The sequence below is a fragment of the Armigeres subalbatus genome, chromosome 1, assembly GCF_024139115.2.
Source record: "Armigeres subalbatus isolate Guangzhou_Male chromosome 1, GZ_Asu_2, whole genome shotgun sequence".
Lineage (NCBI taxonomy): Eukaryota > Metazoa > Arthropoda > Insecta > Diptera > Culicidae > Armigeres > Armigeres subalbatus.
This window is the reverse complement of record NC_085139.1, coordinates 232586216-232608921: the sequence shown is the minus strand read 5'-3', so window position 1 is coordinate 232608921 and position 22706 is coordinate 232586216. Positions and strand designations below refer to the sequence as shown.

At 41.3% G+C, this 22706-nt stretch overlaps 2 protein-coding genes across 3 annotated transcripts in view; one reads left to right on the top strand and one right to left on the bottom strand.

The window, feature by feature from the left end:
• Nucleotides 1-22706, bottom strand: part of LOC134205865 (uncharacterized) — a 64327-nt gene that overhangs the window by 29624 nt on the left and 11997 nt on the right. The gene's annotated exons all lie outside the window — the stretch shown is intronic.
• LOC134205866 (uncharacterized) overlaps nucleotides 12035-22706 on the top strand; it is a 131889-nt gene continuing 121217 nt past the window's right edge. The window contains exon 1 of the mRNA XM_062681527.1: nucleotides 12035-12613. The gene's annotated coding sequence lies outside the window, so the exon portion shown is untranslated. The remainder of the gene's footprint in view (nucleotides 12614-22706) is intronic.

Below are 22706 nucleotides of genomic sequence, written 5' to 3'. Positions count from 1 at the left end.
CAACCATCAGCCCAAAACGTCAGGCCCATATATTAACTGTCAAAGGTTGAGTCAAGTGCCCTGCGGTGTTTTGCTAGTGCGTTTGAATTCTTACGTCAAACAAGACCGAAAATGTCGAGGAAGCATTTTTCATCTATTTTCAAATTTCAAATTAAACAATGTTCCTTTCAATTTTTGAGTCAAAAGAAAAACTGACGCGTTCAGGATGATTAACTTCATGGTTCCCTGAAATAAAATCGAATATCGGTTCTTCATTTTAGGACCCAATTGGTGAGCTGTGCTTATTTGTTGTTTCTCGGCCAATCACGACTAGCGTTTACGATGTGGACAGTCAATCAAGCTAAGGTTTTTCCTTCTTCTTCTTATTTTTTTCTTCCTTCTTCCCTCTTCTTTCTTCATTATTTCTTTCTTAATCATTCTCCTTTCTTCCTTCTTGCTTTTTCCTTCATCTTTCTTCTTGCTTTTTCCTTCTTCTTTCTTTTTTATTCCTTCTATCTTCTTCCTCCTTTCTTCCTTCATCTATCTTATTTTTTCCTTCTGCTTACCACTAATTCCTCACTTTTCAACATCTCACTTCTCAACATCTCACTTCTCAAATATCAATTATAATTTCTCTTTTCACCTCTTGTTTCTCTGTTTCTCACTACTCTTACTTCTCACTTCTCAACAATCACATCTCACTTCTCACCACTCACTTCCCGCTTCTCATCTCTTACTTGTTATTGCACATATCTCACTACCTACTTAGTACTCATTTCCATTTCTCAGTACTCACTTCAAACATCTCACACTAAGTCTTCTCTGTTCTCATTTTTTTCTATTCACTTCGAACATCTAATTTCACATTTCATTAAACTGAAACATTTTCTCCTAAGCATGAAACAAAATCATAATTGCGTTAAATATTTAGTAGCGTAAAATTCGTTGACATGATATTTGGCACACAGAAAAACAGACGTCTCACTTGGAACAAAATGCAATCAAAATCATTGTTGCGGAAACATTGCCGCCCAATGCTAAAATCACTGTGTGTGGCCAAGCGGCAACCAGATGGCGGTAGTGAGCAAACGTCAAACACAAGCGAAACCGATGGAAGCGCCATCGGTGGCCGATTGACCAGCTACAAAAATTTAAATCAATCGTTAAAAAGGTGAACTATGGAACATGTGTTGAGTGAGACGTCTGTTTGTCTGTGTTTGGCAGTTAACGTATTTTCTGGATTTACAAATTTAGCAAATTTTCCGTTAATTTTGTCAAACGTAATTTTTTGAAGAATGGAAGTATTTACTCTTATTATTAATTACTTGACAACCTTTGTATTATTAATCCTGATTAGGGGAAACCGCCAAATGTTGAACGACTAATTTTATCGCCTATTGTTGAACTCCCATAAGAAATGCTCGTGCGTTCAACAATAGGCGAAGAAATTAACCGTTCAACATTTAACGAGTTACCCTACTTAGGCTGTGAACCATTTCAGCGATTCGTTTAACTTTTAGTTAAAACTTGACAGTTCGATGATTATTTCTCTGTGGTTAAAAATAGCCCTGCTCCGGAGCATGGTTAGATTTGACAGCTAGATAGTTAAATTTTGTTCGCGAGAAATTTGGCGCCAAATCTATTTTGTTCTAAATAACTATCAATCTGTCAAAACTCAAATGGGTCGGCTTCGGGGTAAAATTTTAACCACGATGGGAAAACGACCATCGAACTGTCAAATTTTAACTAAAAGTTAAACGAATAGCTGGAATGGTTCACAGCCTTAGTTTTGAGTTTTATTCGTTGTGACTAGACCTGTGCGCCGCCGCTGACGATTTTGGGTCGGCACGCCGCCGATCATAATTTTGCCACGCCGGTGACTAATCGCAATAAAAAAAATCAATTAACTTAAGTCGAGTCGAGGCAAGCACGAGACACTGAAAACGGCCTAATAATTGAGGTCGAAATACGTATGCGTGAAGAAATACAGTGTGGTAGAGTTAATTGGAATAGTACTAAACTAGTCTTATGGAAGTTCATAAATGTTCCTTTGGAGATTCCTTAAAAAATTTCTCCGAAAATTACTTAAGAATTTTCATTACGGATTTCTTCAGAAAATCCTTTACGAATTTCTTTCGGAAATTGCTTCAGGAATGCTTTCGGATTTTGTCCCACGAATTCCTACAATCTCCTTCGGAGACTCCTTGAAGAATTCCATTGGATGTTTCTTTAGCAATTCCTGTGAAAATTCCTTAAGGAATTCCTTAAAAAAAAACCATTTCTCGCGTGATTTTTGAAAACGTCGTAAGTCCAAAAGAAAGGCTCTCTTTGGTTACTTTCTCTTTCGATTATTACAAAGCCATACTAACATTTACATTGGATTTTCCAGCACCGATCTGAAGAAAATAGCTTTGTCTAGTGCGCTGAGGGGAAAGTATTGCGAGATTTGTTCTTTTGAGAATTTCTTCGGAATTTTGTTGAGAATCTCCTTTAAAACATTCTTCGGGAATTCTTCTGGTACTTCCTTCAGGAATTTCTTCGAAAATACCTTCATCCCTCCCATTTTTTTTGTTTATTTTTTGTTTTTTTTTTCGAAAATTCAATAAGTAACTACATTGCAAACAACTTCATTTTCAATCAATTTCAAAGGATTTCCTGGCAGATATTCCGAAAAAAAATATCTGGAGAAATCTCCGAAGAAAGTCTTGGAGGTTTTACGAAAAACCTTTTAAAGAAGTCCCTGGAGGAATATCCGAATGAATTCCTGGCGGTATTTTTTTTATTATTTAAGAAATAAAATTTTGGAGGAATTCCCAAATAAATTTTTGGAGGCGTTTTTAAAGAAATTTGTGTTGGGTTTAGTGCAGGAATTTCCAAATAAAGGAACTTCCAAAAGATTTTTTGAAGGTAAAATACTTCCATAAAGAATTCTTAAAGGAATTTTCAGGGGAATCGATAAAGGTATTTGTGAAGGATGTAATGATGGAATTTTCGAAGGAATTTTCAAGGAAATTACGAAGAAAATCCTTCCTAGAATTTCGGAGAAAATACCTACTGGTTGATCTGATGTAATTCCTTGGTTTATTCAAGAATTCCTTTGGAATTTTTCTCACTTATTTATTCGCAATTTCGTCCAGAGATTCCTTTGAAGATTTGTCCAGAAATTCCTTAGAAAATTGCCTTTACAAAAACTCCTCCGTAAACGAATTCCAGAAAGATCTTCGGAAATTCTTTCGGATAGTTTTTAAAATTTACCTAAGGGATTACGTCAGAATTTCCTCCACGTATTTCTTTATTTAAGAAAACCTTAAGAAATTCGTTAAACTTTGTTCTTTTGGAAATTCCTTTGAACATTTCTTAGGAAACTGCTCAAGGAATTGCTTCATAAAATCCTTCAGGAACTCTTCCGTAAATCCCATAGAAATTTTTTCGGATATCCCTTCCGAAAACCAATTCCTCCAAAAATTCCTTCAGATATTCATTTACAGATTCCTTCGGAAATATGTTTAGTTATTGAAAGTTTGCTTATGAATTTCTTCGGAAATCATACGGAGGATTATTTTAGGGATTGCTTCGGATTTTTTATAAAAAAAAAACTTTGGAAATTTTATAAAAATTCTTAGCAAGTTCTTAAACAACTTTTCCTGAAATTCCCATAGGAATACGTTCAGAACTACCTTCAACAATTCCTTGGGAATTTCTACGGGTAATCCTTTGAAAATTCTTTGGTAACTTTAGGAAGAAGTTCTTGGACATTTCCCTCAATCATTCCGTCACAATATTCTCCATTTCTTTTGATTTTTTTTCGGGAATCTGTTCAGAAATTAGCTCAAAGAAATTGCTTCGGAAATTGATTTTGGGAACCATTCGGAAATTCTTCAAAAAAATCCCTAGAACATTTTTTCGAAATTTACTGAAAAGATTCTTTCTGATTTTTCTGCGGGAGTTCCTTCGGTTCCCTAATGTAAACTATTTTTGAAATCGGTGCTTCCGGGCAAAATTATAAAATACCTATACATATAATAAGCAAGGCCTGCGTGCCCAAACCTTTGTTCCTTATGACGAATAAACGAGTCTACATCAAGCAAGGTTTTGTATTTCCTTGGTGTGATTTGTGGGAAGTGAGTCATGGATTCCTTCAAAAATTTTGCCAGAAATGTCTTTATAAACTCTTTTCGCTATTCCCTCGGAGAGTCCTTTCTGAACTCCTTCGAAGATTTTTTTTAGCATTTTCTTCGAAAATTGTTTTAGGAATTCTTTCGGAAACTATTTCATTCCTTAATAAATTTCCGAATGAAATCCTGAAAGAATAGTCTACGGTTTTACCTGTGGTTTTACTATAGGAATTTCCCAACGAGAACCTTAATGGTTTTTGAAAAAATGCCTATATGAGTTTCCGCAGAATTTCTTATAGAGTTTTACAAAGGAATTTCTAATGAAAGTTTCGTAAAAAAAATCGTAGTTTCCTCCGGAAGTCCCTTCAGGAACTCCACCAAGAACTTTTTTGTCATATTTTACCAATTTTGAGGAAAATATTCAATTTGGTTGATCATCGTGCCCCAGTCTTACTCAGCCAGAGCTCATTTTAGTTATGTTGATCATCTATTGAGATTTGTGCATACAAGAACGCGAGGTGGGGAGTAAACTGTTCATTGTGGTTGTCATTAGTGGACTCCATCGTGAATGCCCTTCTAGGATCCAAGGGTCACAGCAGGTGAACGAAGTAGCACTGCAAATTCTCTAAATATACTAGATATGCAGCCGCTCAAACATTGCCCAATTGTATATGTAACTCAAAGAATAGTATTGCCTGATTTTATCAAAATTGCACGCGGCGTACCCTTCAGGAAAGGTACCGCCGCGCTTTCTGCACCCCGTTTACTTGATTCTTATGGGTGAATAGCATTGCGGTGTATCGTTTGGCGCGGCCGTACCTTTCGACAGTCATTCGCCGCGTGAAGTTTTGTGCAAGTACCCATTTGGGAACATTACAAACGCCGCGCAGTGTATCATATCCAGAAAATATGACAATAGTTAGAATTTTTCTGAAATTTAGATATGTTGCTGCCAGCACGGTTGAGCAGGGTGACCCCGGCCTAACTGTGTACACGCAGCCCAACAGGCTGGAACGTCATACGTTGACGTCTTCGAAGATGACGTGGGGTGTCATCGGCATTATAGGCATTATTTCCCGTTCTAAAGATGTGCATGGAGTTGAATTGTGGGTTTAGGAGCAAAATTCTTTTCATTTAAAATAAATAATCCTTACTCCTTTCATTTAAAATAGATCTAAAGTTGAATTACAGTAGCGGTGCAACTTAAAACTAGATTTATCACAACTTGTATCACAGTGAGTTACCTTAAATGACTAGACTAGAAATTCTTAAACATAACCTAAATCTAATATCACAGATAATCGTAGCAAGATAAGCAGAGTCTACTTGAATTTAATTGTACGACCTGTTACCGAAATTTGTAAGTAGAATGTTTTCTCCACATTGTTACTTTACTTGATACTGCAATAAATTTCAGCTTTAAGCTATTTCGCACCAATCGAGAGTTTGCGTCAGCTAAAAAGATTTCGGAAGAAAACCGCCTTTTTGTTCTCGGAACAAGATATATTGAGAAGTAAATCGACTGGAGTTTATCAAAATCCTAAATTGGGAAAACTTTTGGAAAAAATATTAACAAATTAGTCCTATGACACCGAAGTCTAATTCTCAATACTGCTCAAGGGTTACGAAAAGTGAAGCAGAATTCGTTGTTAAATTTTGATTCATCAAAATCAGAGAATAATAAAATAGTTTTAATTTAAATAACATTTTGAGATCAGGTACTTATTAGTGTTGCTGGTAATTTACAATGAAATGTGCTGTTTGCTGATCGACAAACATAGAATATTTCAATTTTAATCCACTGAAGTCGATTTTTATACGGGCGATTCGTACGGTGTGAATCAAAACTACGTGAATTCAAAAATCCGCGTTAAAATTGATTTTTTTGCCATTGAATTTTCATTCACGCCGGTTCGCGCCGCCGTGACGCCGCCGCCGCCGAGGCAAAAGTGACCACTACGCCGCCGCCGCCATTAAAGGTAAAAAATGCGTTTATATGATCAAAACAGACTTTTTCAGCTAAAACCAGGGGGGAAGACACTTGAATCTTTTGAAACCGTTTCATTTTCGAATCTTTTGTAAATCTTTGAAAATCATTTTGAATCTTTTTTTTTATCTCGCCTGATTGCAGTTGAATCCCGCTCGATTTTGTTTCAGTGTATATGCAATAAATCTGTCAAAAACTTTTCTCTTAATTTTGGCAAGAGATTTGTTTCCAAATTTCTAAATTTAAATATGTGAAAACTTATTAATCCGACGAATCGATCACGGATTTGAGTACTCCCGGATAGTGATTCCCTCCGGATAAACTTATGTACGAGATCATTCTTTGGTTTTTACCCGAAGTATACTCCGCAACAGATTCGGGTTGAATCGCGAAAGATTGGACGCGTGATAGATCCGATGTCAAAAACACAGCTGGTCGTGAGGACAACGGTCAGGAGGAGCAGGAGCATAGCTGTAAAAATGTTTGAGATAGAAGAATCGGACACATACCGAAACTCCACGAAGGTGAGAACGATCCGGACTACCAGTGCCTAGCAAAAAAAATGTGGACCTACATTAGGAGTAGACTAGGAAACAAATCTATTCATTATGTTTCGCCGTACGATATCAAGGAGGTAAGTTCTTAAAACACGATTTCAAAAGTATGTACAATAGTTTTAGGTTACAAATTGTATTATTTTCCTTTTGGCAACACGAAATTCTGCGCATCTCACAATTCCAATGGCATCCTAAAAGAACTACATTTTCATCTAGATCCTTCCTAGAAATTTGACAAGCTCGACATGAATACTGGACAAATCGCTACCCGTCAGGACTGAGGAACTATAAAAACCGATCAAACAAAATGGAAGTTCAAACTGGTGCGCTTTCCTCGTTTTTCGCCACCACAAACCGACGAATACCTTGGGCGAAGAGAAACGCTGCAAAGAAACATTCGGCTGAATATAAACGCTGCCGTGGAAGCTGGTGCTGCATGATAGAGGAACTGATTCCGGATGGCAGGATACATGTTTGCGAGGCCAGCTTCCAATTTAGACAAGCTCTACTTGATTATATTCTGAAAAAGCTGACTATACACTCCTGAACCAGAATCAAGTGGGCGAATCCTGGAAGGAATAATTAACTATTGCGAAGGATTCGATCTGGAATACAGAAAGGATGGATTCGCTTAGGAATCCAATGATTATTCGTTCGGAAATCAGATTCTAGAAATGTTTTATGCGAGAACCCAAGGAAAATTTGATGCGGAATACAGGGGGGATTCGCTCGAGAATTCAGGGAAGATACGGAATCCAGGAAAGATTAGTTCGGGATTCTAGGGAGATAAGTTTGGGAATCCAGAGATGATTCGTACAGGATTGCAAATAGGATTTGTTCGGGAATTTTAGAAGAATTCTTTCCGGAACTCTTTCTGGTTTCCAGAACTTCTTAGGGAATTCTGGGAAGATTCTTTCCTGAAACCTGGGACGGTTCCTTCGTGAGTTCCGGGAGGATTCTCTCGGGAGTCCTGATAGGATTCCACCGGGAATCCTGGGTGGATTCGTTGGGGAGTCCTTGAAGGGTTGCTTCGGGAATCCTGGGAGGAGTCCTTTGGAAGTCCTGGGTGGATTCCTTCGAGAAACATGAGGAGATTCCCTCGGAATGATGGGTGGGTTCCATCGAGAATCCTGGGTGGATTCCTTCGGAAATCTTGGGAGGGATTCGTTCGGAAATCCTGGGAGGGATTCGTTCGCGAATCCTGGGAGGGTTCTTTCAGGAGTTCTGATAGGATTCCTTGGGGAAACCTAGGTGGATTCCTTTGGAAAATCCTGAGGGGTTTCCTTCGAGAATCCTGGGAGGATTCCTTGGGGAGTCCTGGTTGGATTCCCTCGGGAATCCTGGTTGATTTCTGCGGTAATCTTGAGGCGATTTCTTTGGGAATGTTGAGAGGATTCCTTCGGGAATACTTGGTGGATTTCTTCGGGAATGCTGGGTGGATTTATTCAGGAATCCTAGTTGGATTCTTTCGGGAATCCTGGTTGCATTCCTTCGGGAATCCTGGTTAGATTCATTGGGAAATCATGGTTGGATTCCTTCGGGAATCCTGGGTGGATTTCTGCGGTAATCTTGAGGGAATCTCTTTGGGAATGTTAGGAGGATTTCTTCCGGAATGCTGGGTGGATTTCTTGGGGAGTCCTGGTTGGATTCCTTCAAGAGTACTAGTTGGATTCCTCCGGGAAACCTGGTTGGATTCCTCCGGGAAACCTGGTTGGATTCCTTCGGGAATCCGGAGAGGATTCCTTCGGGAATCCGGAGAGGATTCCTTTGGGAATCCGGAGAGGATTCCTTTGGGAATCCGGAGAGGATTCCTTTGGGAATCCGGAGAGGTTTCCTTTGGGAATCCGGAGGGGATTCCTTCGGGAATCCGGAGGGGATTCCTTCGGGAATCCGGAGGGGATTTCTTCGGGAATCCGGAGGGGATTCCTTCGGGAATCCGGAGGGGATTCCTTCGGGAATCCGGAGGGGATTCCTTCGGGAATCCGGAGGGGATTCCTTCGGGAATCCGGAGGGGATTCCTTCGGGAATCCGGAGAGGATTCCTTCGGGAATCCGGAGAGGATTCCTTCGGGAATCCGGAGAGGATTCCTTCGGGAATCCGGAGAGGATTCCTTCGGGAATCCGGAGAGGATTCCTTCGGGAATCCGGAGAGGATTCCTTCGGGAATCCGGAGAGGATTCCTTCGGGAATCCGGAGAGGATTCCTTCGGGAATCCGGAGAGGATTCCTTCGGGAATCCGGAGAGGATTCCTTCGGGAATCCGGAGAGGATTCCTCCAGGGATCACTGAGGTTTTGCTGTTCGGATCGCAGGGGTTTTAATTTGGTTCCCTAGGATATTCCTGTCCGGATCGCGGGAGTATCCAATCCGGATTACTGGGGGATTCCTGTCCGGATCGATGGGAGATTGCTGTGCGGATCCTGTCCGGATCACTTTATTAAAGTGATTTTTCTTATAAGCTAGAGTTCATCACTTGGATGGAGGATTCTTCTTCGGATCGCTGGAAGATTGCTGTTCGGCTCGCTTTTGTTCGGATAGCAGATAGATTCCTGTCCAGATAGCAGGGTGATTTCCAGCCGGATATCTATAGCTTTTAATGCAGGGATTGTGAATGTGCTTTTGTTTCTAGTGGCTTTTCGTATCTGGAGTTTTGAGCAGGGAAGTTAAAACAGCAGAAAACGTGTTTTAGAAACATTGCGAACATAATTTAAGATATACCTGTAAACAAATTGAAATAGGTTTTAAGGAAGAACGATTTAAAATAAAATGTTTCTGAGAAACTGTGTAATATTAATGAGCTTGAAAGACAATATCAACTATTTTTATTTTAATAAAAAATTATCATGAAAATAATAAAAATGATTTTTAAAACAATAAAATTCTAACGCTATATTCGAAACCCATAATAATCAAATCAATAAGAGAAATATTGTTGAAACAACAATATTATTATTGTAAGTTATGTGCCTTCCAGACTATGAGCTATATCACTTGATATAGAGAATCTTGACATGAGATGCCATATGCATTATTGGCAGTGAAAATTAGATATGTGAACTTTGATGTCAAGCTTCTCTATATCAAGTGATACAGCTCATAGTCTGGAAGGCACATAACGTTACTGCCTTACCTTTATAGCCAAGATTCATACTATAGAATTCAAACATATATTCTTATTGTTTCAACAATATGAATTTCTGCTGAATTTTGAAAACAAAAATAGTTTCTTGTTACCGCCAAAACAATGTGAATTTCTGTTTGTCTAACCAGGGATTCCTGTTCGGATCGCGGGGTTCCCCAAGCCGGATCCCTGAAGGATTCCATTCGGTACGAAGGATTCGCAGGGGGTTTCTATTCCGTGTCGCTGGGGGTTCTTGTCCGGTTCACTGGGGCATTCCTGTTCGGATCGCTGGGGTATTCCTATCCGGATCGTAGGAGGATTTCTGTCCCGATAGCTGGGGTATTGGGTGATTCCTTTCCGGATCGCTGGGTTATTTCTGTCTGGGTCCCTGGGGTATTCCTGTCCGGATCGCGGGGGTATTCCACGGATCGTAGGGGAATTCCTGTCCCAATCACTGGGGAATTCTATTGGGAATCCCTGCAGGATTCCGTTAAAAATATCTGCAACATTCCGTTTTGAATCCCTAGAAGATTCCGTTGGAAACCGTTGGAGGATTCTTTTGGGAATCGTTGCAGGATTTTGTTGGGAATTCCTGGAAGATTGCGTTGGGAACCTCTGGAGGTTTCCGTTGAAATTCTTTGGAGGATTTCGTTGGGAATCACTGGAGGATCCATGTAGGGTTTAATTGGGAATCTCGCTAGAGATTTCTATTGGGCATCTCTGTAGGATCTCATTGGGAATCCCTTGTGGATCACATTTGGAATACCTGAAAGGTCCTTTTAGGAGGATTCCATTGGAAATCCCTATAGGATTCCGTTAAAAATATTTGCAGGATTTCGTTGAAAATCTCTGTAGGATTTCGTTGAAAAAATCCTTGGAGGATTCTGTTGGGAGTCCTTGAAGGATTCCGTCACAGTGACGGTATTGAGCGACATCAATTGATGAACACTTGTTCACTGTCGACCGCCACCTGCATACTAGCAAGGCTCAGCTGAATATTTTTGTTCTACAGCTAGATCGTGCGGCTTGGAGGGTGTTGTACACTATATTTGGGATTCTTTCCTCAGGACGGTAACCGCCGTCAAGGTGGACGTTGCCGAAGATCGTTCAAACGGTTCAAACATATAAGATTCAAACCGTTTCTAAAAAATAAAAGTCTTTGTCAGTTAAAAACTTATTTCTCGAATTTCTTACCTTACCACTCACTATGGGACAATCCATCTGGTTCAGCACTCGGTTCTTGAGTGGTTAGTGCGTTTCCTCGAGAAACAGCTCGACTTGCCGGATCTGCAAGAACATCTGCAGTTAGCGCAGCAAATAGGGAATGTGATTTGCATCCTGCGACTTCCGGGGTTGAAGGTCTGAATCACGTCGGTTGGTATCACCAAGAACTAGGCAGATCAGAACTCAAGTTGTTTTGTTTTTTTTCTTTTTTTTTTCAACAATCTCGCCACACTGAACAAAAGCATCGGCCAAGGCGAGAAAATATTTAAAGAAAGATTTAGCCCGCCGAATCATTTTAAATCTTTCTGATTTTTTTTAAATTTTTTGAATTGAAAAAAAAATGATTCAAGTGTCTTCCCCCCTGGCTAAAATTGTTTGTTGGGGATTCGGTAGAAACTCGTATTTGACTACTGCAATTTTGAGAGATAATCACGTAGAACTCTTCTGTTTTAGTATATAAAAAAGCCCACGATTTGTATGGAAAATGTTCCATTTGACTGTGATGTTATTGAAGGGACGGAGTTCATCAAATCTTGTAATGACGACATGTCCAGATTTTTCCATATGTAGACATTTCAGTAGAAGTTTTTTTTGACAAGGTGTCTGCAGAAGTTTTAAAACGGATTGCATACCCAAACATTCTGATTATTTCTTAATGATATTGCAAAAATATAAAATAAAAATGAAGAATATGTACAGCATTATAAAAAGAATAAAATGTCGAAAAACTAAATGGTAACAACACAAATTTTGTCGTACTGGCTTGGATTTTTTTAGCGTGACTGCAACTTGAGAGATAAACATATTTTTACGAGAGACGTGAGAGACTGTATCTAATGTTTTCCCTCTCTGCTGGCTGGCTCTGTTTTCGTTCCATTTATGTTGCGCTTTTGTTGTTTGTTGATGATGCTGTTGCCATGGTGGGAGATGCGATCCGATGAAAGAAACATTGAGGTGGTGCCAAAACGTCGTCAATGCAGGGTAGGGTAACCGTTGGGTGATGGGATGGGTTCCCGATGGATCATCATCACCGTTTGAATGGACGCTCAGGCTCAGTTTTCCTTCGGACGGGATATCGCGTGTACGTGTTTATTGCTTGGTGGTGCGTGGCTTCACGAATGATATGCTGTAGGAAGGCAGGGATGCAGAGCAAGAATATGGAACTAGTCGACTAGAACCGAAATTTCAATCCCTGATGGTGTCATTGTTACGAACTATATGGCACTGAGTCAATTGCACAAGCATCAAAGGACAACATTATTGATCTAGCCGAGCTCGCTGCAAGGAAAATTGTCCCGATGTCACGGAATGTGGTGATATGATCAGAATCGTGTGACTCACTAGATTAGGATTTTTTGTGGCTTCATCACCCGCCCTCTCGCTGGAGTGGAACAGAGACGGCGAGGGACGGCCATGGGATAATGTGCAGAAGCCATCATTGTCGTGTGTTGTGTATTTACTCGGATTACGATTACACAGTCCATTTGGCTCGACCTTTTATCGATGCAACTTCACCGACTTTGCGAGAAACAGTGTGGCATTATAGACGCGAACACGCCGGTTGAAGAAAAAATCATCTGTTTGTGCGCCTCGGGATTTGATTTGGTGCTGATTCGCAGTACGGTGCATCGGGGTAAGTTGAACTTCTTATTTGCGTGTATGGATTTCACAATTCTAGCTATTATTTGATTGAATGCATAAAACGCTCAAAGGGCTAGTATATTACATACTTTATGAATCTGTTTGGGTGGGTGGGTTAGTCTCCCTTATGCTTTTAACAGCTGTGTTGGTGCTTTCTCGTATATTGTTGCCGGTAGGCGGCAGAGAAAGACCAGCACGGTTTAGAGTAACGCAGACGCGGAGTGAAACCGAAGCACGAGTTTATGTGAGTAATGGATGGTTTATTTATTTTTCACAATAATGGCATTTTTCAGCTTGAGCTTGACTGAGCTAAATGCGAGGCATCGGGCCGAGTCTTTATCAACACTTGTGTTTATATTTGGGTTTGGGATGTCGATACAGTGACGGTTGAATGTGTGGTGTGGTATGCTATTTGTTTTCGTTCTGCTTTGTTATCGATTTGATAAATATTTCGATGATTGATTGAGAACGTTAAAGTATCGGCATTTCGGTATTTGGTGCGAAAAGGAAACTGTGAAGCTAATAATGATTTTTGTATGCGTAGCCTAATAAACAGCCTTGAACATCCGAATTGTTGACTGATCGTCACTAATGATATTCATAACGCTTTAGTCCGCTCGTCATGTTTGTATTGAATTCAGTGTTGGTAAAATCATTCACAAATCGCAATCATCGAGCCCTCCCGCACGTTCAAGCTTGTCTGCAATCAAAAGCTCTTATACAGACCAGTATGAGAGCTTTTGATTGCAGTACTCAAACTAATTCATGAAAAAAATGTTACTTAAGTCCTTTTGAAAAGTTCAGCGAGAATTATTCATTGTTTTTAACGAAGGAGAGCCAAAGAAAACCTAAGATGATTCAAGTCAGCCGAGTTGGATGCGTTTCAACTCACGATTGATTTAAATCGTTCATGATTTTTCAGATTTTGGGTTTTTTCCAATACTGAATCAATTTGAATTTTGACATAATCGAGTAGCTTAACTTTTAGCCATGGCTTAACCCAGATATAGGAACAGGAGCTTCCAGGAACAGGAAGAATCCTATGAAAATCTTTGAGAATTATCCCATAATAAAGTGACCAGATTTTTGTTTTTCTCGTACAACTAAGTTGTACCGAAAGGCTATCATTTCACTCCGAAAACGAACTTTTTACAGAAGCCTCTGAGACCTATAGTATTATATACAAATCGACTCCGCTGGACGAGGTGATCACATGTCTGTCTGTCCGTGTGTATGTGTGTGTGTATGTGTGTGCACAAAAGATATAAAAAACATTAGACAACTTTTCGTATAGTAATCCTTAACCGATTTTCACGCAACAAGTTTCATTCGACAGGGGACAAAGCCTATTGAATTTTAACGATCGGTCATTGCGTTTAAAAGTTATGAAGAAAATGGTACATCGGACCATATAAACCCCATATGGTTGGTGTCGTAACTAAATGCGAGAAAGGCACCACCAACGCTAGGTGGATTAATCTGGGTTTTTTGAGTCAATCCGGGACACCTCATGCATTATAGGGGAACAGTTCCGTTTCCATATCACTAAAAATATATATATCTCATCGCGAAACAAAGAAATACAGCACCAATTTTGTTAGTTATTTATGCTAACATGCGTGCTAACTGCTAAAAAAATACAAAAATAAGAAACAAATCAAATTTCTTTTCATTGCTTTGTCTTTCGTGAGCATATCAAATCGTTTCAAAAGAGATTTTTCTCTATCAACTTAAAACATCCAGTGTGATGCTAGCCACTCGATTTCATAAAAAAGAAATGCATACCCTAAGAGGATTATTAAATAGGTCTTTGCAGATTAACATATTCTCGAAGCCCTCCAGGTTATCAGATATCTGCGTTGTTCAAGCTCAACTTTTGATAATCATTCAGACTGCTCAAGTTCTGTGACACTTACGTAAATTGTACAGATTCTCAAAACCTTCATTCTTATTCAAGGTTATCTGCCGTCATACGCATATTTGTCCCTGTTAACTGGGATTTCCTATGTACATGGGACAGTTATGCGTATAATGGCAGTTATAGACTCAAGACCACCCAAGTTCCCGTTTTCTTCTGATTCGACGGATATGTGGCCCATTTTTTACAGAATCCATATAGATTCTCCAGACATTGCAGATTTATAATGGAATGCGGGACGGACGGACACCTGGCAATGCAAGACAAGTAGGTTGAATCCGGGACGTCTGGTTCTGGTAACTTTATCATATCCTTTATCCTTTCTTCTTCTTCTTCTTCTTATTGGCATTACATCCCCACACTGGGACAGAGCCGCCTCGCAGCTTAATGTTCACTTAAGCACTTCCACAGTTATTAACTGCGAGGTTTCTAAGCCAGGTTACCATTTTTGCATTCGTATATCATGAGGCTAACACGATGATACTTTTATGCCCAGGAAAGTCGAGACAATTTTTCAATCCGAAGATTGCCTAGACCGGAACCGGGCATCGAACCCAGCCACCCTCAGCATGGTCTTGCTTTGTAGCCGCGCGTTTTACCGCACGGCTAAGTAGGGCCCCTTTATCCTATCCTAAATCTACAGAATTTCACTGGAAGAACACTCTCATATATCCTTTACCGATTTGCATGCAACAAGTTCCATTCGCTGCGGAATCCTGTCTCATTGTTTCCTATAGCTAATTGGCAAGATCGGACTATGGGCTCCGGCAAGTGCAATGGATACACTATGACCAGGAAGTCGAGAATGTTTTCCACCCGAAAACATCCTAGACCGGACCGGATCGGAATCGAACACCACAATTGGATTGGCAATCCTACGCCTTTGCTCGCAAGGCTACTGAAGACCACAAAAATTAAATGAAATAGTGCTAAACTCGTCTTAGGACAGGTGAAGATATTCCATTCGAATAATTTTCCTGTCTCATTGTTTCCTACTGGAAATTGGCCAGATTGGACTATGGGCTCAGAAGTTATGGTCAAAATATATTTTCTCTAGGCAAAAACGAGTGAAAAAGTCTATCTCATTTGTCAGGCACTTATCTTCAACCATTTTGCTGGCAGCAGGTTGCATTCGACGCAGAATCTTCTTCCTTCTTTTCATATTGAAAATTAATCAGATCAGACTATAGGCTCACAAATTATGTCTAAAATACAAGTTTTTATACACAAAATGCATTTAAAAAACTCATCCATTTTTTCGGGGCTCATCCTCAACTGATTTACTCTCAACAAGTTACAGTCAACGGGTAATAATTTTTCATTGTTTTCTATTGAAAATGAGTCAGATCGGATTATGGGCTCAAAAAGTTATGGGCAAAATACATTTTTGCCTTTCTCGTACAACAAAGTTGTATTTCATTCCAAAATCGAGCTTTTTAAAGAAGTCTCGGAGACCCATGATCTTATATACCAATCGACTCAGCTCGTCGAGCTGAACAAATGTCTGTCTGTGCGTGTGTATGTTTTTTTTAATAGAGGGATGAAGGCAAATCTGCATACAGACACCTGAAATTATTACTCAGGGAGTGGGGTTGGCGCGGAAGGCAGAAGGCCAGCCCGCCGGACCCACTAAACCCACCCAAGCAACAGAAAGTTACTTGAGTTACCCTCTCTACTAATACCCTGGTCCCCCCAGGAACTGCCTCCCAGCATTACTTCTGGGGGATAGGCAGTACTTAATGTACTCGCTCATTCACACTCACACAGGTACTCATCCCGTATGAGCCTTACTTGGATGCTCACCACTGACATACCATGTGAGTCTAACTTGGGTGCTCACCCTTTACGCACCATGTGAGTCTAACTTGGATGCTCACCCTACCACCTGATTCACGCTCTAGCACAAAAATCTGAGCCTTATTTGGGTGCTCACTCTATAGCACACCCTGCCACTCCTCCTGACACATGCTCTTACACACCATGTGGGACTTACTTAGGTTCTCACTTCTGACATGTGCAAACCTCTCATTCACTTCCCCGCGCTCAGCCTGTTTTCGCTCTAACTAACCAATCACAAGTTAGTCATGCTTGTCGACTGCTGCTCGGCGCGCCAGATTCTCCGCAAGCTGCAGGCAATCTGAGTGGTTGCAGTCGAAACTGCGTTCCACTTCTCCACCGCTTGGCACATCCTCTGGATAAGGGTATCCGGGGTTGTGTCCCGACTGCAAACGTCTAGCATAGCTCTTCTTTCGACGTCGAAACGAGGACATACGAACAGTATGTGCTCTGCAGTTTCGTTAACACCTTGGCAGTTAGGGCAGACGGGGCTCTCCGCGTGCCCAAACCTGTGGAGGTACTGCCGGAAGCAGCCATGGCCTTACAGGAATTGGGTCAGATGGAAGTGAACTTCCCCATGGGGTCTCTCCACCCAGCACGATATGTTAGGTATCAGCCGGTGGGTCCACCTACCTTTAGAAGCGTTATCCCACTCGCGCTGCCATCTGGCAAGCGAAGTCACCCTTATGCGTTCGCGGGCTCCTCTGGTGCCACGTAGCTCGGAACACTCCTCGTCTTCCCGGATGACCAGCCCGACTGGCATCATGCTCGCAATCACGCAAGCTGCATCGTGTGATATCGTGCGGTAGGCAGATATCACTCTGAGACACATTAAGCGGTACGTGCTCTCCAGCTTCCGCAGGTAACTGGTTACCCCCAGAGCTCTCGCCCAGGACGGGCCGCCGTACCTAAGAATAGATACGGCAACGCCTGCCAGTAGCCTACGTCTACTGGCACACACCTTGGAACTGTTGGACATCATCCTCGATAATGCCGCAACAGCAGTCGAAGCCCTCTTGCACGCGTAGTCGACATGGCTGGCGAAGGTCAGCTTGTCGTCTATTACGACCCGAGGAGCTTCAAACTCCGCTTTGATGCGATCGCAACTTCACCCACGTGAATCACTGCATGTTGAACCGACTTGCGGTTGTTGACGATAATCACCTCCGTCTTATGTTGAGCGAGCTGCAGGCCTCTAGCGCTCATCCAATCCTCCACCGTGCTGATCGCGTGTACTGCGGTCAGTTTTATCTCGGAAATTGACTCCCCGTAGACCTCCAAGGCTACGTCATCTGCGAAACCGACGATCTTAACGCCAGGAGGGAAGTTTAGCTTCAGAACCCCGTCATACATAATGTTCCATAGTACCGGGCCCAGTATGGAACCTTGCGGAACTCCTGCGGTAATAGGGACGCTTTTCTGACCGGCATCGGTCTCGTATAATAGTACACGGTTCTGGAAATAGCTTTCCAAAATCCGGTACAGGCCCACCGGCAGGCCAAGCCGGTGTAACGAGAGCGCGATGGCATCCCAGCTTGCGCTGTTGAATGCGTTCTTCACATCAAGTGTCCGTGTGTATGTGTGTGTGCGTGTGTGTGTATGTATGTATATGTGTGTGTATGTACCGAAAAACATTAGCCACTTGTTCTTATAGTAATTCTTAACCGATCGCAACAAGTTGCATTCGACGGGGGACAAACCCTAGTTGATCACTATTGAATATAATCACGATCGGTCATTGCGTTCGAAAGTTGTGAAGAAAATTGGTTAGTTGTTTGCCTTACAGCGTTTGCAAGAGCCGTAAAGTAGGCAATTATTCATGATGTGCATCACACTAAGGTAAAACCAAGGCATTGAATCGAGAAAGACATCCACCGCTAGGTGGATTAATCTGGTTTTTTAAATACTAGCAGAACGTACCCAGCGTTGCTTGGGTTCGTTGGCGTTCAAAATGTCAATTTTTGATTTTTTTCGACTTCGCACTCTAGATCAATTTCCGTGCATTCGCATTGGGTTTCCTTACAACTCACCCTATTATTGTATTTTAATATTTTTTTCAAATTTCCGCATCAAATTTGCAAACATTTCGTATATACAAACACAGCTGATCCCAAGACGAATCGATTAGTGAAGAAATTTTGCAAATTGGTCCATCCGTTCGGGAGTTATATTGCCTCAAAGGATGCAAGCTCATTTTTATATATAGAGTCGAAACTGCTTGATCTTGTTCAGGTAGTTTTTTCTTCGTCCTTAATGTCAATCCTTTAGTCGTCGCCCTCTAGATCGATTTCAGTTCGAGCTAATACATAAACACAGAAGAGCCCAAAACGATTCGATTGGTGAAAAAATCTTGCAAATCGGTCAACCCGTTCGTGAGTTATATTGCCTCAAAGGAAATGCAAACTCAGTTTTATATATAGAAGAAGAAGATAGAAGAAAAGAATATAAACATATACTGCCTACTCAAATCTCAATTTGATCGTGTTCGAAAAATGAAAGAGTTTTTAAAGCGCACTTTGAGATAAAAAAAATCCTGACCCAACGAGTACCTTCCCCAATATCCAACTCCGTGGTACTTATGAGGGTGTCGCTGAGTCGGGGGCCTCTCGTTGCGTAAGTACTACATCAACACTTCCTTCCCCTTCCATGTTACGGTGAAGATGGGCGTAGCAGGAGTAGTAATCCTCATGCTTTTGTGATTTTAACCTAGATTGAAATCAAGACCCACCTTGATTTCTGATAGCAATCTGAATAAGGATTTGAAAAGAAAACATGAGTATCACTAGTGTCCAATCTACGAAGTACACCGTAACTATGCTATGCTATGCTATAACTGCTAAGCCCATAATCCAATCTTGCCAATTTTCAATAGGAAATAATGAGACCAGTCTTCACGAAAACATGAACCGCGTTTAAACAAGTGCAGTTTTCCCATGTGCAAGTTCGCACTCAAACATGCATACTAGATCCAAACCGAGTTCATCATAAACCGAACCAAAATCGCACGAGTGTGCGCCCAAGTTCATACACACGGGTTTGAACATGGAAGTTTAAACATCAGTTTACACACAGCATGCTGTTAATCTGTTCATATTGGTCAAGTGGTTTCTCTTCTTGAGTAGCGGTGATGGCCTAGTGGTAACTCGGTAACTCGTTTGGCGTTCACTCAGGGCACTGTTGTTTGAATCCTTGTCTTTGGATTTTTTTAGGAATGGCACATGAATAGTTTTAGTTTTATAAATGCCACTTTTCAGCCCTTGTCAGGTGGTTTGCACTTAGTTGCACAGATATCTCAATATCACAACAATTTGTTTACTCAACATTTTGCATACAATCTTCAGATATTATTCTTAATGTTCATATAAACACTAAACACCATATAAACGTGTCAGAAAAATCTTATCCCAAAATTTTAGAAATATGAACTAATCAGTTTTTTGGTGGTTGCAGAATCCCGAAATCCTAAGAAGAATTGCTTTCAGAACCTCGAAAATGGAACAAAAGCTCCGCTCATAGCAGATTCGAACCTAAGACGTCCTGAATGAAAGGCCTGAATCAAGACCTCACCTCTATAGACGCTTCATTATGCAAGTGAGAAAAATGTGCACAACATGTTTCAATTTTTTAATCATACCTTCATTGAAGTTTGGTTAAATTCTCTTATTCGAGATATGAATAACAAGGCTGGGAAACGTGAAGAATCAACAATAGTTTCCCTAGCAACCCGTTCATTTACCCAAGCGTAGCATTCTCGTGTGCAAGCGCACATGTTTGAACCCAAGTTTAAACTCGATGTTTGAACATTGTACATTGCGCCTGGGTGTATCAGAGTTCAGGCTCGTGTTCAGATTGCTATGTGCAAGTTCGAACATAGCAAGCAATGTTTGATTGGGTGCACAAACTTAGGTGAACATCTTACACATGTTGCACCTTGAAGACTGAATGAGACAGCATTCCAAGTGGAATGCAACTTATGAGCAAATCGGTTAATAATAAGTGCCCAAAATATGGGCTGAACTTATCTACGCGTTTTGTATTTTGGCCAAAACTTCCAAGTCCATAGTGTAATCCGGCCAATTTTCAACAGGAAACAATGGGACATTGGTTGAGGGTAAGTAAAAATGGGCGAGACTTTTTTACGCGTTTTTGGCGTAAAAAAATGTATTTTGGCCAAAACTTCTGATTCCATAGTCCGATCCGGTTGATTCAATAGTAAACACGCACATACATACACACATACACGCACACACATACATACACACATCTATGCCCGCACTTCCTGGTCAACCCAGGATGTCTGTTGAGCAGATTCCCCCTCGATTGTTTAGGAAGAAAAAAAAAACACATATATGCCTGCTTCATACGGCGGGGAAGGTGCTCGAGAAGATCATCCTCAATAGGTTGTTGATACGCACGAAGGGTGCGGATGGTCTATCGAGTAACCAGTTTGGCTCCCGACAGGGTAAGTCGACCTTAGACGCTATCTTGTCGGTTATTAAATCCGCGGAGATAGCTATCCAGCGTAAGAGGAGGGGAGTTCGCTATTGTGTAGTAGTGACTCTCGACGTGAGGAATGCATTCAATAGTGCCAGTTTGGCAGCTTTTGCAGATGCGCTCCTGCGTCTTGGAATTCCCGAGTACCTGTACAAGATTCTCGGATGCTACTTGCAGAATCGAGTACTGGTATACGACACGGAGGCGGGGCGGAAGTGCGTTGACATAACCTCAGGGGTTCCACAAGGTTCCATACTGGGTCCGGTGTTATGGAACGTCATGTACGACGGTGTCTTGAGGTTGAAGTTCCCGGTGGGCTTCGCTGACGACATTACGCTGAAGGTCTACGGCGAATCGGTCGAAGAGGTGGAGTTGACTGCAGCCCACTCGATCGCAATTGTGGAGGAGTGGATGAGTTCCAGGAAGTTAGAACTGGCTCACTACAAAACTGAGGTGGTTGTTGTTAACAACCGAAAGTCGGAGCAACAAGTGGTGATAAGGGCAGGCAACTGCGCGGTCGATAATGATCGACGATAAGCTCACCTCTGGAAGCCACGTCAATTACGCCTGCAAGCGTGCCTCCACAGCTATAGTGGCATTGTCCCGGATGATGTTCAATAGCTCTGCGGTTTATGCCAGCAAGCGCAAGCTTCTGGCTAGTGTCGCTCTGTCCACACTGAGGTATGGGGGACCAGCTTGGGGTACGGCCCTGCGTATTAACTGTTACAGAACGAAGTTAGAAAGTACGTATAGGCTCATGTGCCTAAGAGTTGCGAGCGCGTACCGTACCGTGTCGCACTCGGCCTCGCCCGAGTGTTTGGTGTGTGCAGGTTTAGAGGAAACGGCGGAACACGTGTTCTTCGTGTGCCCACGTTTTCGCGCAATGCGTGACCGCTCAAAGCGCACAGGAGCCATGAACAGAATAACAAAACATGATATGGACTTGATTGATATAAGACAGCGGTTCTCAACCTTTTGCTTGAGTGGTACCCATTCAGGCTTCTGCAGAGCTATAGGTACCCCCTAAGTAGCTCAGGTAGAAGCGAAAGTATATGCGCAATAAGGTCACTACATATGGCTGGGTTCGATTCCCAGTTTGGGGTTGCAAATTTTCTTATGGTCAACTTTCAATAACACGTTGGAATTACCGCGAATTCAATAATTCTAGCATGATTATTGAAAACGTCGTATGCCCAAAAGAAATGGCCTTTCTTTGTTTACTTTTTCTTTCGATTATTACAACGCCATACTAACATCTACATCTGTTAAATTAAAAGACTTCACTATTCCATTTACTTCCACTATAATCACTTTGTATTTCGTTTTCTACCTGAAAACTTCTTCAGTGTTTTGTCATCGTCTTGAATAGTGAAGTCTTTTAACTTTGTAGCATTTCCCCCATCAAGACGCTCAATAACAAATAATCATCTAGGGGAACGGTTCGCCACTTCATCTCATAGCTCCTATTTCCATCCCATCAAAAACAAAGCAATGGTTAGGAATTTGGTTTGTTTATTATTTTTGTGATTTTTTTCAGCAGTGAGCACGCATGTTGACAAAAAGAAGCGACGAATTTGGTGCCGTATTTCTTTGTTTAGCGATGAGATGGATGTATGTACAGTGAGATGGAGATCTGAACATTTCCCCTACATCCGATTTTTTAGCAAAGTTCTAAGCTTTGTCTGTCGTACTGAGGTAAAAATATAGAAACGAATGCAAAATATGCGAAAAAGAGAGCAATGAAAGAGAGTCTCTCATATGAACATTCAACGTTTTCAAAAATCATGCTAGAATTCATCCTTCGTTTTAGTCATGACATTTTTTTTTACTAAAATCT